Raw genomic sequence first — 18,023 nt, forward strand, 5'->3', positions numbered from 1 at the left:
CTGCTGAGCCAGCTCGCTTGGCTGGCCTCGGTGGCGCTGCTGCTCTGGTCGCTGTCGAGGCTGCGGGAGCAGAAGGGTGAGTGGGCGCTGCGGCTCGGGCCTCCCGGGGGTGGGGTGGGGGTGGGGGCCCCCTAGCCTGGGCGCTTGGCCGGTGCCGGCGGCCTGGCTGTGCCATGCCTTCGGGGCTGCTGGTTGAGCCCGCGGAGGAGCCGGGAGGAGGATCCCCTGAAAGCCAGGACTGCGGAGCCTAAGGGTCCAGCCCTCTGGGGCGCTTAGCTGCCCTCAGACAGGGTGCCCTGCGCCCCCTTAACAACTGTAGGGAATGGTGGTCACCCGCAGGGAATGGGATTATGACCTTAAACGAGGCCAGCAAAGGCCAGTGATAAAGTTGTCTTTGTAAGATTCAGTACCTGTGCAGGTAAACCACCCGTACAATGTTTGGCACGTCGAAGGGAGGCAGGGTTGACACATGGTTCTCCATAGGTTTTCAATGTAAAACAGGTGTGATGAACCAGGTAGAATCCGCCATACTTGGCTTTCCAGAACAGAGAGTGGGAAGTTGGGATAGAAAAAGAGTGTCTGCATCCAGGTAGGGTTCAAGAATACGCTGGATCCCTTAAATTCCCTGGGAAGAACCGGATTTCTTAATGGAAGGGCCCATTTGTAGACTTGTATGTAGTTCAGGAACAAATACTTCAAACTGCACTGCCCAATTCTCAGTCATTCCCTTGTGAGCTAGCTACCCTTTCCGTGGCTTTTGTCTTTGCCCTTGGCCTTTCTTGAGCTGAATTAAACCTTGTGGAAAAAATGTGTTCAGAAACATTGTCACTGGAAACTTGTTTGGACCCTGGGGTGTAGCTGTCTAAAAACTAAGTAAAGTCTTGGAAGAGTAAATGTTATAAAACTGTTTTATAATCTGGTCAATAAAGTGACACAGTTTATGAGAAAACAGCCATATACATGGTCGTGAGAAAAAGTGGTTACAAATATGTGCTGTGGTGCTAAGATCATGTGTAGCTCTAATGGAAAATGTGTTTTGAAGTGCACAATAAAGACGTTTGGATAGTGATCATAAATATTTTTAAAGGTCTCATCAATTAAGAGAGGGATGTCCTGCAAATTGGCTGGTCTTGTGCTTCATTCTTCTGCAGACCTCTGGGTAGACTTCATCTTATATGGTAATACAAGAGAGTCTGCTTGGTCTCCAGTGAAGCAGTTAGAACCCTACTACATTCTCCATTACTTCTGGATCCCAGAGTACCTGGGTTTGTAGCCAGTATCACTTATGGGACTGTGCCAGGAGAGGAGGCAGGAAGCTTTCCAAGGGCAGATGCAGACTTATTACTCATTTCTCTGTTGGCTAATTCTCATTAAGAGGGTTTTCATTAATTCCCTTTTAATCTTCCCAAATGTTATGAGTGAAAAGCTAGTTTCTGGTTCATGTCACTATAGAAAGGGTTCTTCTATGCCGTTTGTATCCTAGCCATTTTTCTTGTATGTTGGGGCTCTCTGAGTTTCCACCACTTTCTAGGACCTAAAGACATTTTCTCAGGATGGAAAATGGGACCTGTGCATTTAAGCTAATAAATGTCTGGCATCTGGGAAAGGTGGTGTGCTGGGGTAGTGATGAGCGGGCGCTCTGTAGACTTGATTCCTGGTGACTAGATTGATTTTCCCAGCAGGGACATTATGTTCAGGAACCATAGACTCAGATGTAGTTTTAGAGTAGAGCCTTTTCCCTATCCCTTACCTTACTTCCTTTCTCCGTCCCACCATTCATTTATTTATAGTCATCTCTCCTCCTTCCCTTCACTACCACAGATACAGGATTTAAGAAGAAAGACTTCAATCTGAGGAACTAAAACATCTAATAGTGAAAAGCCAACAATGTTAAAGAGGTTACAGACCAGCCTCTATTCATTTTTCCCCCGTTGCCATGCTAGTTGCAATTCGGTTTCTGATCACCCTTCTTCCAGTAGATATTGATGATATCAGCACCTTAACGTACAGCAATATTTTACAGCAAGGTATAGATTTTTCTAAATAATGATAGCGTATTAATTAAAGCACGTGGATCAGAGAGCTATGTTCTTGATTGGGGAAATTGTAATTCAGCATACTTAAACATTTACTCTGGAAACTTGTGGCCCACTCTGTTGACTATAGATACACAGTCTGAAAATTAACCTTGCTTTAAGGGTACTGACTCACAGAGGCTGACTGCTTTAGGTTTCACAACCATTGAGGACTAGAGGATAGACCGAACCAAAGCAAGCTGGCTCTCTGCTCCCACCTTTGTTCCCTGGAATTCTTGCCACCATCTTGGTGTGGTGTTGTAGTATTTATATACTCACATAGGGGAGCCCTCAGGGAAAACAAGACAGTCTTTTTAATTTTGCACTCAGAAAGCCATAGCTTTTTAGGGACGGCTGTAAATTAAATGTAACGTCTTAGGCTCAGCTTTTTCCCCCCCTCTTTTTTAAAGGGCATTTTTTTTTACCAAGCAAAAATACAGATATGTGGCAGTGATATTATAATATGTTATATAACATTTACATATATAATCATATGGTGACTGAGATCCTTTTTTGGGTAACATTTAACCAAACGCAATACAGATTATTTTTTGCTGAAATGGGACAAGAGGATTATTTAATTTAGGTCAGTAAGTATTAGTGCTGGAATGAAGAAAGGTATTGACTCTAACAAAAACAAAAGCAATCGTGGCAACTAAAATTTGGTGAATTATTAGCTTCCTGGCACAACACTAAGTTCATTATATGCATTGCGTATGTAAGTGGCAAATCCTTGTAGCTGCTTGGACCTTTGGCAGTTAGAATAGGAAGAAGAGCCCCGGGTGCTCTATTTAGTTGTTGCCAGTGAAAGCTCGTTTTAATGTGTTTTCAAAACCAATTTCCATATGGTGTTAGGCTTTTAAACAAAGCTTTTATTTTCACAAGAATGGATTGCTTTGATATATTTCGAATGTTTTAAAAGTGTCTAACATTTCTCTGAAGTGAAGAATCTGGTCATCTTTCTCCAGAAAAAGCCCAGGGGCCTTCACTCAGGAGGAGTGCTGGACATTCCTGTTAGGAAGGCCTCAGGGAGGTGAATGGTGAGGAAGAGAAGAAAAGGAGCAGATATGCATACACTTACACGTAGTCAGAAGCCTCAGTGATGCAGTGGATCAGTGCTTGGTGCTTCTAGAAGGTGGGCAGTTTGAATCCACCAGCTGCTCCTCAGGAGAAAGATAATGCAGCAGTCAGCTTCCCTAAAGAGGGGACCCCGAACCAAACCCACCCCATTGGAATCAATTCTGACTCATACCAACTGTGATGGAAGGTTTGTTTGTTTTTTGTCAACATGGCGCAACAGAAGATTGTGGGTGGTGTCTTGCTTATCAATCAGGTTGCGGCATGGGAACATCTCCTTGGGGGTGTGACCTAGATGTAAGAAGACACTGTGGACGCCTCGCCATGGCTTTTTCTCTTCCCTTCCTGCCTTGACTGCTGTGCTGCCTGATCTGGCTTGTTTATGTCCCACTGCCTCACGTTGCCACCCTGCACCACCTGTCGGCCACCTCGCATTGCCAGGCTACACTGCCGGGACAGCTGCGTTACACATCGTCACGCTGTGTGTCGGCCGGCCACCTCACATTTCCGCACCATGAGGTCCTACTGTGATTACTTCACCCACTGCTCTACTGGCCATGCCTCACCCTCCAGCCTTCTACTTCTTTGGCCCTTGGGCCTGGTAACCGCAGGAGTTGGATGACCTTCAGTACATTGACTGGCCCATGAAAGTGAGTCGGCTTGAACTGCTCTGCAGCGCTGTGGGCTATTTTCCTGTTGTCATTCTCCTTCACAATCTATATGTCTCCACTTATACTCATTCATGAATGTCTTGCTTTTGCTTCTCTAGAGAACCCAACCTGATACCCTTGGTACCGGGAGTGGTTATAGAGAAACAAAATCGTAAATCTGAGCTTTTAAAATTGGTTCTCCAGTTTGATTAGGCCTAAGGAATTGAGAATGTTGCCTCTGTCCCTGCAAGTAGTAGTAAACAGAGTGCTCATCCATGCGTGTCATGAGGGGCCAAGGTAATATCTGAAATGTCACCAGATGGAGGGTCTAGGTGATTGCGCGCTTGATATTTTCCAGCAATTTTGCGAGGATGAGAAGTGTAGGCATGCTGAGTGGCTGGTACTCCTTACAATAGGAGATGTGGTAAAGGAAAGGATGGGCCCTGAACTTCAGAAGCAGGTCTCAGGTGCCGCATAAAAGACCCAAGAGCTTCTGCTTGTGTTACAAAGGAAAGCCCTCTCTCCTTAACAACAGCTGATACTGCTGAAAACCCAGTGCATAGTCTTATCATACGAGTAGCTGACGACAGTACCAGCTGAGTTGTAAGTCTAGAACAGTGTCTGATATGAAAGTAAGGCCGTTAATTAGAAAGAAATGGGACCCTGAAACACGAGACGGGGTTATATGGGCTGATGATCAGGAAGATAGGGATATTGAGGCCCTGTAGTCTATTGAGCCTCCCCAGTCAACAGTTCCACCCCTCCCACCTGAGGAGACGAATCCATTCTCAGTACAACAACCCTACTTGAGCAGACTGGCGCGAGCGTGCGTGCTGAGATGCTATGTGGGGCTGCATCTGGAAAACTGCCCGGGAAGCTTTCTTATAAGATGTCGCTGAGAGCCCCCAGGGAACACTGTCATCACGCTTTCATTTATTCTAGGCCTATAACTAGAATTAAGGCTCAGAGTTCCGAAACGTGAGGCACAGAGGAGGATGCAGGAAGAAGTGTGCTGTAGTCAGTAAGAACGGCTGGAGTCTCCCAATATGTACAGATGGAAACCTGGGGAATACGCGTGTGAATGACCAAGGCTGTGTAACACTGGTGCAAAGAACATAAGGCTTGATGATCAGTCTAGGTTATTGATATGAGCCCATTATGCACAGCTTCTACATCCAGTGTTTCAGGTTAAAAGGTTAAGAGAGGATCTAGTAGTTACTTGGTTGTTGTAGTGAAGCATGGACTAAGACAGTGGGTCCCAACCTTCCTAATGCTGGGACTCTTCAACACAATTCCTCATGTGGTGATCCCCAACCATAAAATTGTTTTCGCTGCTACTTCATAACTGTCATTTTGCTACTGTTGTGTATCGCAATGGAAATATCTGATATGCAGGATGTATTTTCATTGTTACAAATTGAACATAATTAAAGCATAGTGATTAATCACAAAAACAATATGTAATTATATATTGTGAAATATGTATTTCTAATGACAAATAAATGAAATTTTGTCTTGAAGCCTGGTGTAGCCTGGGTGACAGTCTTCACACCAGGTACTCGTATATGGGCGTATCTGCATGTGGGCGGACCCGCCTGGAGATGGAGAGAGGAGCGGTGTGTCGGTTCTTAGACCATCAGAAATAGGTGTTTCTTATTTGAATGGCCCTGTGAAAAGGTCATTCAATCCCCAAAGGGGTGGCAACCCACAAGTTGAGTACCGCAGGCCTAAGAGTTACCTACATTAAGCCAATTGGAGTACCTGAACTACTTGTACCATGCAGACAAAGGTATCCAAAGACTTTAGGAAATTGGTATGTTAGAATGGATTTATCAGAATAATCCTCTAGACCCACAAATGGAGCGCCCTGAGGACACACCTTTTACCAGAACCAGAAGGAACAAATTTGTGAAGGAGGCCCAGCGTCTCTGAAGACTCTTGTGATGGCTATTTTATGTACACCAGATTTGACAGTCGGGATTGCCCTAAATTTATTGACATTGTCTATATCCCCTCCTCTGCCTGGAACAAGAAGAGCAAAAAAAACAAAAACAAAAAAAAGACTTGGCTACAATGGAGGTGATCGGGCCTATGGTGATAGGGGGAAGTGGCAGCACTTAATCAACAGGGATGAAGTAGGTGTGGTTATCATAATGGACAGCAGGGTGTAAATGATAATCAGAGTAAGCTGACTAATGTAGATTTATGGCATTGGTTACTTAGGCAAAGTGTTGCTAGAAGTGAAATAGATGGGAAACCTACTAAATATTTACTTGGTCTATGCAAGTGGAAGAATTCTAGATCAGGTGAGCAGTAATTCATCTCAAGTCACTAGAATAGTCATGACTCCTTAATCAATTCCCAGACTTGAACCAGTTTGCAGATCCACAGCCCTTTGAATGAAGGGGAGGTCAGGTCCCTTTGAGGAAGGACCCTGCTACATTCCCAAGGGTTTGTACTGTTAATCTTGCTTCCAGCCTTCCCCAAAGGGATATGCAGCCTTTTACAAGCGTGATTGTTCATTGGAGAAGGACATAATCAGACTTTTCTGGGATTACTGGACGCTGGCTCAGAATTGACACTAATTCCAGGAGGCCCCAAATGTTGAAAGACACACAAGTCAGAGCGGGCGCATATTGAGTAAGTTTATTAATGGAATTTTAGGTCAGGCTCATCTCAGTGGGTCCAGTGGGTCTCTGAGCCATCCTGTTGTCATTTCCCAGTTCCAGAGTAAATAATTTGAATAGGTATTCTCAGCAACTGGTGGAACCCCTTATTTGATCTCTTAAATATGGAGAAAGTGTTCTTGTGGTAGGGAAGGCCAAATGGATACTATTAGAACTGGCTTTGCCTAGGAAAATGGTTAACCCAAAGCAGTTCTACTCCCATAAAGACTTAAAGTCTCAAAAGCCCACAGGGGCAGTTCTACCCTATCCTAAAGGGTCACTATGAGTTGGCATTACCGTGATGGCAGTGAGTTGTTTTTGGAGTGATTGCAGAGATTACGTTAACCATCAAGGGCTTGAATAGGTCGCGATTTCCACCACACCCCCATTCAATTCACCTACTTGGCCTGTGCAAAAACGGGCTTGTGCATCTCAAAGAATGACGGTGGGAGAAAGACGGTGAGCTACTGTGAATTTAACTGTGTGGTACCTCTGATTGAAGGTGTTTGTTCTAGATGAGGTTTCATTGCTTCTGCAAATTAATACTTCTCCTGGTACTTGGTATTCGGCTATGAATCCAGCCAATGTCTTTATTAAAATCAGTTTTGGTTTCAGAGGACCACCAGAAGCTGTTTGCCTTCAGCTGACAGGAGCAGCAATACACTTATACAACTCTTCCATGGGGGTCATCAGTTCCTCAGTCCTAGCTATAAGTTAGCCTGCAGGGATAAGTTAGCCTGCAGGGACATTGATTGCCTTTCCCTATCACAGTAAGTCACATTGGTCTATTACACTGATGATGTTATGCTGATTGGGCCCAGTAAGGAAGACGTATCAATGACTTTTTTAGATCCATTGGTGTGACATTTTTCTAAAGTGACAAAAATTCAAGCACTTTTCAGCTCAGTGACATTTCTAGGGGACTAATGGTATGGGGTGGGTGGAGATATTCCTATTAAAGTGTATAAGTTATTGCTCTAGCCTCTCCCATAACTAAAAGGGAAGTACTGTGCCTCGTGGGTCTTTATGGATTTTGGATGCAGCATATCCCTGATCTGGGAGTGCTACTCAGGCCTGTTTATGAAGTGACGTGAAAACTTCCAACGTGGAGTGGGACCCAGAACAATAGAGCTCTGCAGCAGGCTCCGACCGCACTGCAGCTGCTCAGCCACTTGCATAGCATGATCCAACTGACCCAGTGATGCTTGAGGTGTCAGGGGAAATAGAGATGCAGTTTGGAGAACTGGGCAGGCCCCCATTGGTGAATCACAGCTCCCACACTTGGGTTTTTGGATAGAGTTCTACCACCTTCTGCAGAAAACTACTTCCCTTTTGAAAACAGCTTTTGATCTGTTATTAGGTCTTAGTAGAGATTGAACGCTTCACTACCAGCACGTCACCTTGAGACCTGAGATTCCCAATGTGAACTGGATGTTGTCAGACCCACAGGGCCATAAACTTGAACGTGCACAGCAGCACTCTATCATTAAATGGAAGTGGTATATACTAGGCCAGGCTGTAGCAGACTGCAAGTACAAGTAAGCTTCATGAAGAGGTGACTCAACTCTTGTGACAATACCAGCTTTCTTCCAGTATGAACCTGTGGCCTCATGTGAATTTCCCTATGATCAGTTGACTGAGGAACAGAAAACTCATGCTTGGTGATCCACTGAGGATTCTGCATTATATGCAGGTACCACTAGAAAGCGGAGAGCAGCAGCATGCCAGCTCTGTCTGGTACCTCTCTGAAAGACAATAGTAAAAGGAAATCATCCCAATAGGCAGAACTTTGAAGAGTACACCTGATTGTTCAGTTTGCCTGGAAGGAGAAATGGCCACTTGTGCATCTGTATATTGATTCATGGCCTGTAGCCAATCGTTTGGGTGGATGGTTAGGGACTTGAAAGGTGCAAAATTTGAAAATTGGTGACAAGGAGGTATGGGGAAGAAGCTAGAGCTCTCTGAATGGATAAAAAAAAGTGAATATATATGTGTTTTTTGTGAATGCTTACCAAAGGGCTACCCCTGAAAAGGAGAATTTTAATAAGTAGATAAGATGGCACATTCTGTTGAAACTAGTCATCATCTCTCGCCAGCCACTCCTGCCATTGCCCAATGGGCACAGGAACAAAGCAGGCATGGTGTCAGGGATGGAAGTTCATAGTGAACTTTCACTAACCATGGTTGGCTGGGTTACTGCCACTGCTGAGTGCTTCATTGCCAGCACCTGAGACCAACACTGAGTCCCAAGATATAGGGCTATTCCTTGGGAGAGATCAACTGGCAACCTTGTGGCAGGTTGATCACATAAGACCGTTTTCATCATGGAAAGGTCAGCATTTTGTTTTTACTGGAACAGATACTTTGGATATGGATTTGCCTACCCTGAATGCACTGCTTCTGCCAAAACTACCATTTGTGGAATTACAGAGTGTCTCATCCACTGGCATGGTATCCTACATAGCATTGCTTCAGATTAAGGAACTCATTTCACAGCAAATGAAGTGTGACAATGGGTCCATGCTCATGGAACCCACTGGGTAATACATGCTCTTTCTCATCCTGAAATACCCAGTTTGATAGAGTAGTGGGATGGCTTCTAAAGACATAATTACAGTGCCAGTTAGGTGGTAACACTTTGTAGGGTTGTGGCAATGTTCCCCAGGAGGCTGTATATGTCCCATACCAGCATCCAATATATAGTGCAGTGTCTCCAATAGCCAGGATTCATGGATCCAGGTGGATACGGGGGTGGCACCCCTCACTCCTAGTGACCCACTTGCAACATTTTTGCTTCCTCTCCCGCCTGGTAGCCCCATGCTCTTCATGTCTGTAGGTCATAGTTCCCAAGGGAGAAATACTCCCACCTGGAAATGCAGCACCAATTCCATTGAGCTGTCAGTTAATGCCTCCTGCACATTTTGGGCTCTTCATGTCTTTGGACCAACAGGTAAAGAAGGGTTCTGTACTGAGTGGTGTGATTGATTCTGATTATCATTGGGGAAATTGGATTGTTGTTACATAATAGTACAGTGTCATATGTATGAAATCCAGGAGATTCCTTAGGTTGTCTCCTACTACTATCCTACACTGTGATAACTGTAAATGATAAAGTACAGCCACCTAATTATGGCATGACATTTCTAGCCCAATTCTAACATCCCAGACCTGTCAGGAATGATGGTCTGGGTCATTCCACCAGGCAGGGAACCACTACCAGCTGAGGTGCTGGCTAAGGACAAAGGGCAGTGGAGAAAAGCACTGCCAAGTTTCAGTTATTGCCACATGATCAGTTGCAATGATTAGGTCTGTCATTGTGTTTCCTCTTTATAGATATGCACGACATATTTTTTGTCTTGTTCATTTATAAAAGAAAAGATATAAATAAGGTTAGTAGTTCTTTTGTTTTAAACATGTGTTAGCCCTATGATGTTAGGCGCAAGAATAATTTTATGGTTGTCTCTGTTTGGAGATTATGTATGATTCAAGAGTTGTGTACTAGTGCCAAGTTGACAAAGAGGGAACTGTCAATAGTTGTTTTGTACCAATGTGGCAAGACAACATGGGTGGGGGTCTAGCCTATCAGATTGTAGCCTGGTGATGTCTTCTCGGAGGCGTACAGCCACATAGAAGAAGATGCTTTGGAGGTCTGGTCTGCCACTCTTCTCTACCCTCTCCTGGACCAGTCCCCTACCAGATCTGGCCGTCTTATATTGTCACAGAGCTCTACTATGCCCCACTGCCAGGCCACACCACTCGTCATTTACATCACATTCCTATACCACACTGCCTGGACGGGCCGCATTGCATTATCCCCCTGAGACAACTGACTGCTTTGCATCGTCACACAGTGAGGCCACCCTGTGACTTCCTTTATCATGTTGCACGACCGGCCTCTGCTATACTTCACTATGCTTTGCTCTTCTCCCTCTTGCTTCTTTGAGTTTGGGGGCTGGTAGCTGCATGAGTTGGAAAAACCTTGATCACATTGATCCACGAAAGTGAGATCAGTCATCGGAAAGCCTCTGAGCTCTGTTCTACTTTGACCCATACGGGGCCAATGTGCCGTAACAGCATCTGAGGTCTCGTCTTTACATTTGCAACTTCCCATCCTCCAAGATCATGACCACACTCCTTTATGTGACACACGGGCCAGCCTTACAGGATTCTCTGCCATGTCTCTTTATCTTCTTTCCATTCCTCCTCTTGCTATAGCCCCTCTGGCCTTTATCAATTCCTTAGAAGGGCAGGACAGCTTCTGCCCTTCCAGAGTTCTTATATGTTTAAATTTGCTCTTTCCCTCACTTGTTAATCCCACTTCTGACAAAGCCAAGTCATTTTACTCATGGAATACACTTTTCTTTTATAGCATTATCATAGATGATCGTTACGTATTTATGTATTTGGTGGTGATTTCCTTCTTCGTTAGAGAAAGAGCTCAGGAGGTTATGGACACTGCTATCTTTCTACAGTCATCTAGCCCTTAGTTGGTGCTTACATTACACTTGTAAAGAATTTCTTAGTTACTGTACCTATGTTCAAACTATGTCGTTTTTTCACTGCCGTTGAGTTGGCCCCCAATTCATGGCAACCCTATGCACATAGAATGGAACACTGCCGATTCTGCAAGATCTCTATGCCTGTTGCTCTCTCATCCCCACGACTGACTGTGGATTTTCATTGGCAGATTTTCAGGAGATGGTTAGACCGTTCCTCCTGATCCGTGTTAGTCTAGAAGTTCCACTGCAACCTGTATACCAGTATAGTAACACACCAACCTCCCCTGGTAGGTGAGTGATGGCTACACATGAGATGCACTGGCCTCCCACATGGAAGCCCACTCACCAGCACCTGGAGACCCTGGCTCGGGTAAACAGTGAATGTACTCTCGACTAAGGGAAAGATGGAAGATTTGAGATTAATTAAAGGTGTTTTGAAGAAAGGCTTGGCATTCTAATTCCGAGAAATCAGCCCTTGATTAGCTAGCTTACATTGTTTTTGTTTGTTTAAGATGAACTTGTTTGTCACTAAAAACCCCAAGTCCATTTCAGTTTTACTAGCATACGTTTTATTTTCATGTTTTGTATTCCTGTCTCCCACACAGTTTCCATGGGAGGACACTGAGTTGTAGAAAGGTGAAGTGACTTTTCTGGCATCACTGAGTAGACGGAGTTTGAGCCTGTGTGCTCGTTCATTTCCCAGCCTTGGCTGGTGAGGCCTCACATGAAAGATGGGAAATCACACCACCTTTCCCAGTCAACCAGGGTGTAAAGGCATAGCAGAAGGCTGCTTTCATGGAAGCAATATTTTAGAAACACATTGATTTTTTTCAACCTTTTCTATTTTCCGTTTACACATACATAGATTTGCCTCTTTCCTCTTGGCTTTCTTAGCTGCTCATCAATGCAGATTTTTCTCAATGATTCCCTTCATTTGCAAGCTTCCCATTCGGTGGAAGGATTTTTATTTTTTTTACCCTGGAGGATTTGCAAAGCCAAAAAAATTGCAAAATTGCAAAACAAGCTATTTACTGAGAATTCTGAGGCCTAGTGGAAGTTGGCTGATAGAGCAGGATTTTGGCAACTTTATTTGTCTTCAAGGAGATTTTGGGGGTGGGGGTGGGAGTGGTGGAAGCCGAGGGTAATTGTATAAGATCTTTATAATAAGGAAACAGGTATGTTGAGGTCAGAAATTACTTCTGAATTTGGTTAACAAGTGTTGATGTTCTCAGGAATGGACTCGAGTATTTTTTTCTGGTGTAATCTTGCCTTTTGTTTCTCTAGAGCTTGGTTCACATTTTTGCTTACATGCCTTCAATTATGGTGTTATACTGTAGGATTTTAGAATTTGAAGTATAAGGATTCAAGTGGGGCAGATTTTGTTTGAGTTTAAATCATTGAAGCATAATTTTTCATGCTTGGAGAACATTATCCAAACTTCCTCTTAGGGTTACAGGTCTTGCTGGGTTGCCTGATTTTCTTTCCTCATCCCTCCTTTGACCATGAGGGGAGATGCCTATCACTGTGTGATTCTTTGGCTTTATCGCTTCTTGGCCTTTTGGCTAAGATCAAGTCAAGTCTTGTGGATTTACCAGCCCTTTGCCCTACCCTCCGTTTGTCAGTTTGCCCCACAGTATGGTGACTTGCATGTTTTCTTGATGCTGGAAGCTATGCCACCAGTGTTTTAAATACCAGCAAGGTCATCCAAGGTGACTAGGTTTCACTAGAGGTTAGAGACTAAGAACAAACTATGAAGAAGACATAGGCTGTCCACTTCTGAGGGATTAGCTACTGAAAACTATGAATAGCAGTAGAACCTGTCAGATATAGTCCTTATATCTGGGAAGGCACTCAAAGTAGGACAGGGGAAGAGCTGTCTCTTCAAAGTATAGCTCATTGTCAGGATGTGGATGGAGTAAAGCACTGGGGAACCTATACTTGCTGATGATGAAACTGAACTGAACTGAAAATGAGAAGAAACAGCTGAGAACATCGCTAATGATCAGACTGTGGAATGTGGGAGGCATGAATCTCAGAAAATTTGAAGCCATCAAAATTGAAACGGAGCACATGAAGGTCGTCAGCCCAAGAGTTAGGGAGCTGAAATGGACTTGTACCGGCCGGTTTGAATCAGACAGTAATTTTGTTTCCTGTCCCAGGACTGAAAACTTTATGAGGAAATGTATCCCATTTATCGACAACAAGAATATTTCAAGATCTATTTTGAAGTCCAAGGCTGTCTGTGATAGGTTAATATTTATACACACCAAGGAAACCGAGTTAATACAACTATTATTCAAATTTATCCATCAACTACTAAAGCTAGTCGTGAAACAAAGAATTCTATTAAGTTCTTCAATCTGAAATTGATCAAACATACAATCAAGATGAATTTTTAAAAAAGATGACTTGATAATTATTGGTGATTGGAATGTAAATGTTGGAAACAGAGTTTTGCTATTTGGTGCCTTCCATCAGTTGGTCCTGACTTGTACCGACTCTATGTACAACAGCAAGAAATCCCTGCCTGGTCCTGCGCCATCCTCACAATTGTTATGTCTGAGCACATTGTTGCAGCCACTGTGTCAATCCATCTTGTCAAAGATCTTCCTTTGTTTTGCTCCTAGGATGATGTCCTTTAATAGAGACTGGTCTCTCCTGACGACGTGTCTTAAGCATGTGAGGTGAAATCTTGCCATTCTGGCTGTACTTCCTCTAAGTTTATTCTTCTTGCAGTCCACGGCACTTTCATGATTCTTCCCCACACCATAATTCAGATGCATTGTTCTTCAGTCTTTCTTCTTTAATGTCCAAGCTTCACATGCATACAATGTAATGGAAACTACCACACTCGGTCACACTCACTGCCGTCGAGTCAATGCTGACTCATAGCAGCCCTATGGAATAAGGCAGACCTGCCATGTGGAATGTCTTAAACTGTAACTGTTTGCGGGAATAGTGCACCCCATCTTTCTCCCTCAGAGCAGCTGGTAGTTTCCAACTACTAACCGGGTAGATTGCAGTCCAGTGTGTAACCACTACACCCCAGGGTTCCCATCATGGCTTGGTCAGGCACATCTTAATGCCCAAATTAATATTGAGCTTAAACTCTTTACAGAGGTCTTGTGCAGCAGATTTGCCAAATGCAATGTGTCCTTTGATCGCTTGACTGCTGGTTCCATGGGCATTGATTGTGGATCTAAGCAAGATAAAATCCTTGACAAATTAAATCTTTCTCCATTTACCATGATGTTACTTATCAGTCCAATTGTGAGGATTTAAGTTTTATTTACATTGAGTTGTAATCCCTACCGAAAGCTGTAATCTTTGATTTCTTAAGCAGGTGCTTTAGTCCTCATTATTTTCAGCAAGCAAGGTTGTTAATAAGTCCTTCTCCAAACCTGACGCTGTGTTCTTTTTTATATAGCCCATTTTTCTGACAATTTGCTCAGCATATGAATTGAATACGTAGGGGGACAGGATAAAGCCCCGATGCATGCCTTTCCTGATTTTAAACCATACAGTATTCCCTTGTTCTGTTTATACAACTGCCTCTTGGTGTATATACAAGTCTACATGAGCACAATTAAGTGTCTTGGAATCCTCATTCTTTTCTGGGTTATTCACAGTTTGTTATGATCCACATAGTCAAATGACTTTGCATCGTCAATAAAACACACGTAAACATCTCTTTGGTATTCTCTGCTTTTATCGAAGATCACTTGACAGCAGCAGTGATATCACTTGCCCCACATCCTCTTATGAATCTGGCCTGAATTTCTGGAGATCCATGTCAGTGTACTGCAACAACCATTGTTGAATGACCTTCAGCAAAATTTTACTTGCATGTGAAGATATTATTCTAAGAGTTGAGCATTCTTTTGGGTCACCATTTTAAAAAATGGGTACAAATTTGGATCTCTTCCAGTCAGTTGGCTATGAAGCTGTCTTCCACATTTCTTGGCGAAGACGAGTGCCTCCAATGCCCTTGTTGAAACATTTTAATTGATATTCCATCAACTCCTGGAGCCTAGTTCTTCACTAATGCCTAAGTGCTGGTTGAACCTCTTCCTTCAGGATCTTTGGTTCTGGATTATAAGCTACTTCTTGAAATGGTTGAATGTTGACAAGTCCTTTTTGGTATAGTGATGCTGTATATTCTTTCCATCTTCTTTTGATGCATGGCATCTTTTAATATTTTGCCCACAGAATCTTTCAGTATTGAAACTTGAGGCTTGAAGTTTTTCTTCAGTTCTTTCATTCTAAGATATCTTGACCATGTTTTTGGTTTTTAAACTCTAGGTCTTGCACATTTCATTATAATTTTTTACTTTGTCTTTTTGAGCTGTCCTTTGAGATTTTCTGTTCAGCTCTTTTACTTCATCATTTCTTCTATTTGCCTTAGTTACTCTGTGATTAAGAGCAAGTTTCAGAGTCTCTTCTGGCATCCATTTTGACCTTTGTTTTCATTTTGAGTTGTGCAAACGAAGGTCCCAAAGGCCATCCTCCATCCACACAATTATGGCCAACTCTAATTTGAGAAGGCAGCTCTTCCTCAGTCATGCATTGAGTTCCTAACAACTTGACTCATCATCTTGTCCTATGACTGACAATGGCTTGCTACTATTCCAGAGGCTTTCAGGATCTGATAATATTATACTTCTATTCATAAGATTTTCAGTGTCTAATTCTTCTGAATTGCACAGTCTATTATTCCTTTTTTTGGTAGTCTATTCTTGAACTGGAAGTTTAACTAAAAACTATTCATTTTAGGTGACCCTTCTGGTATTTGAAATGCCAGTTTCATAACTTCCAACTATGAAATAAAGATGATGAGACATAGTTGGAAAATATGGCCTTGATGATAGCAACAAAATTAGAAATTCCATTATGGAATTTTAAAGTAGTTTTATTGGCACATGAACCACATGTCATACAATTCAGTAGTTCAATCATATTGAGAAGAATTGTATAATCATTACCCCAATAAACTTTACAACACTATTTTTCATGGTTAAATTGCTTTTAAAATGAGTTGTGTTTCATCGGTGCTATACTGCACCCTGGTTGACTTACCCCTTCCTTGTGACCCTTCTGTGAGGGACGTCCTACTGTCTGCAGATGACTTTTGTGTCTCTGTTCTGACCCCCTTGTTCTCAACAGTATGATTTTTTGTTTTGGGTCTTCTGACACCTGTTACCTGATCCTGTAGACACCTCATGATCACAAGGCTAGTGTGCTTCTTTCATGTGGGATGGTTGCTTCTCTGCTAAGTGGCTGCTTGTTTAACTTCAAGCCTTTAAGACCCCCGACTCTCTATATTATAATAGCTGAACACCATCAGCTTTCTTCACCATATTTGCTTATACACCCATTTGTCTTCAGCAATTGTGTTGGGGGTGGGGGTGGGGGATGAGACATCACAGAATGCCATGTTGTTAGAGCAAAGTGTTCTTGCGTTGAGGGAGGCCTTAAGGAGAGGCCCAAAATTCATCAACTTCCTCAATGCATTGTTATATAACTATATGTACATAGGCCAATACCTCTATTTTTGTGTATTAATATATTTAAATATGTACACACCCATGTTTATACCACTATCCATAGCTTTGTTTCCTAGATCTTTCCTCTGTTTCCTTTTAACTTCCTCCTGCCCTACTATCATGCTTGTCCTTCTTCTGCCTCTTAGTAATTTCTCTCAGTTAGATGGCTGGTGCTCCAACACCACCTGGTTCTTTGAGGTTTCCTTGCCCCCCATATCATGACCCCAGTCCTACTTTGAGTTCTGGCTAGACTGGAGCATGTACACTGGTGCAGATAAGAGCTCACAACACACCGAATCCAGGTCAGATAAACCCCTCAGGAACAGAAAACAGGTGTAGTGATACCAGGAGGGTAGGGGGAAGGGAGGGGGAGAAAGGAGATGAAGGGGGAACCAATCACAATGATCAAAGCATACCCCCTCATCCCCAGGGGGATGAACAACAGAAATGTGGGTGAAGGGGTACAGCAGTCTGTAAAATATGAAAACAATAATCATTTATAATTTATCAAGGGGTCACCATAAGCCCTGCATTGTTATTATCTCTATGCATCTACTCCTTCTGTGCTTCACAAACTGGAAAACCCAACAGAAACAATAAAAAACAGAATCAAAATAAAGAAGTAAAGATAAAGTAAAAGAATATAAAAATACAAATACAAATAATGAGTAGTAAAGAAAAGACCACCAGCAGTATCTAAAAGGCCAGGGAAGAAACTTTTGTCATGGAACAAACAAGAAATAATTGCACCTAGAACAATTTCAGGTTGGGTCAAGAAGTAGGTCAACTGACAAATTATCAAATTTAGTCCAGTATAATCACAATTTCAATGATCTCTGTCTGATAATAAAGCTGTTTGAGACCCTTTCCTGTGGCTAGAGGAGATCTGCTAGTGGCTTAGTCTGACTAAATACTCTGCCGACTGGTTTTGGGCTCCCACTGTCCTCCAAAGCCTTCTACAAATTGGGTGCTTGCAATTAAAGCTCTGATACTTCCCCCTTTGTCATATTGGAATTTTGTTACTGTCATCTTTGGATCATACAAGCTGATGTTCTTCTTCCATGTGGACTTAGTTGACTCCTCGCTTAAGTGGCTGCTTGTTTGAATACAAGCTATTTCAAGACGTGGGCCAAGAAGCAGTTGCATGAACAGAATGTGGGAATTCTGCATGGTTTACAATCAGGAAAGGTGTGTGTCAGGTTTATATTTCTCACCATCCTTTCACATTCAATCTGTATGCTGAGCAAATAACTCAATAAGGCAGGCTGTTTGAAGACCACGGCATCAGAATTGGAGGAGTCTTATTCACAATCTGTGATCAATCACATTGCTAAAAGTGAGGAGGACCTGGATTTGTGGTGGAAGATAAAGGACTGCAGCCTTCAGTATGGAACATAGTTCAATGTAAAGAAAACCCGAATCCTCACAACTGGACCAATAGACAACGTTGTGATAAACTGAGGACAAATTGAAGTTGTCAAGGATTTAATTTTTCTTCTATTCATAGTCAGTG

At 42.9% G+C, this 18,023-nt stretch overlaps 1 protein-coding gene across 1 annotated transcript in view; it reads left to right on the plus strand.

Moving 5' to 3' along the window:
* Nucleotides 1-10: 10 nt before the first annotated feature.
* Nucleotides 11-18,023, plus strand: part of SLC24A3 (solute carrier family 24 member 3) — a 422,380-nt gene continuing 404,367 nt past the window's right edge. Inside the window, exon 1 of the mRNA XM_045295261.1 lies at nucleotides 11-76. The gene's annotated coding sequence lies outside the window, so the exon portion shown is untranslated. The remainder of the gene's footprint in view (nucleotides 77-18,023) is intronic.

Source organism: Echinops telfairi, unplaced genomic scaffold, assembly GCF_000313985.2.
Source record: "Echinops telfairi isolate 266 unplaced genomic scaffold, ASM31398v2 ScPeMD7_5592;HRSCAF=6446, whole genome shotgun sequence".
Lineage (NCBI taxonomy): Eukaryota > Metazoa > Chordata > Mammalia > Afrosoricida > Tenrecidae > Echinops > Echinops telfairi.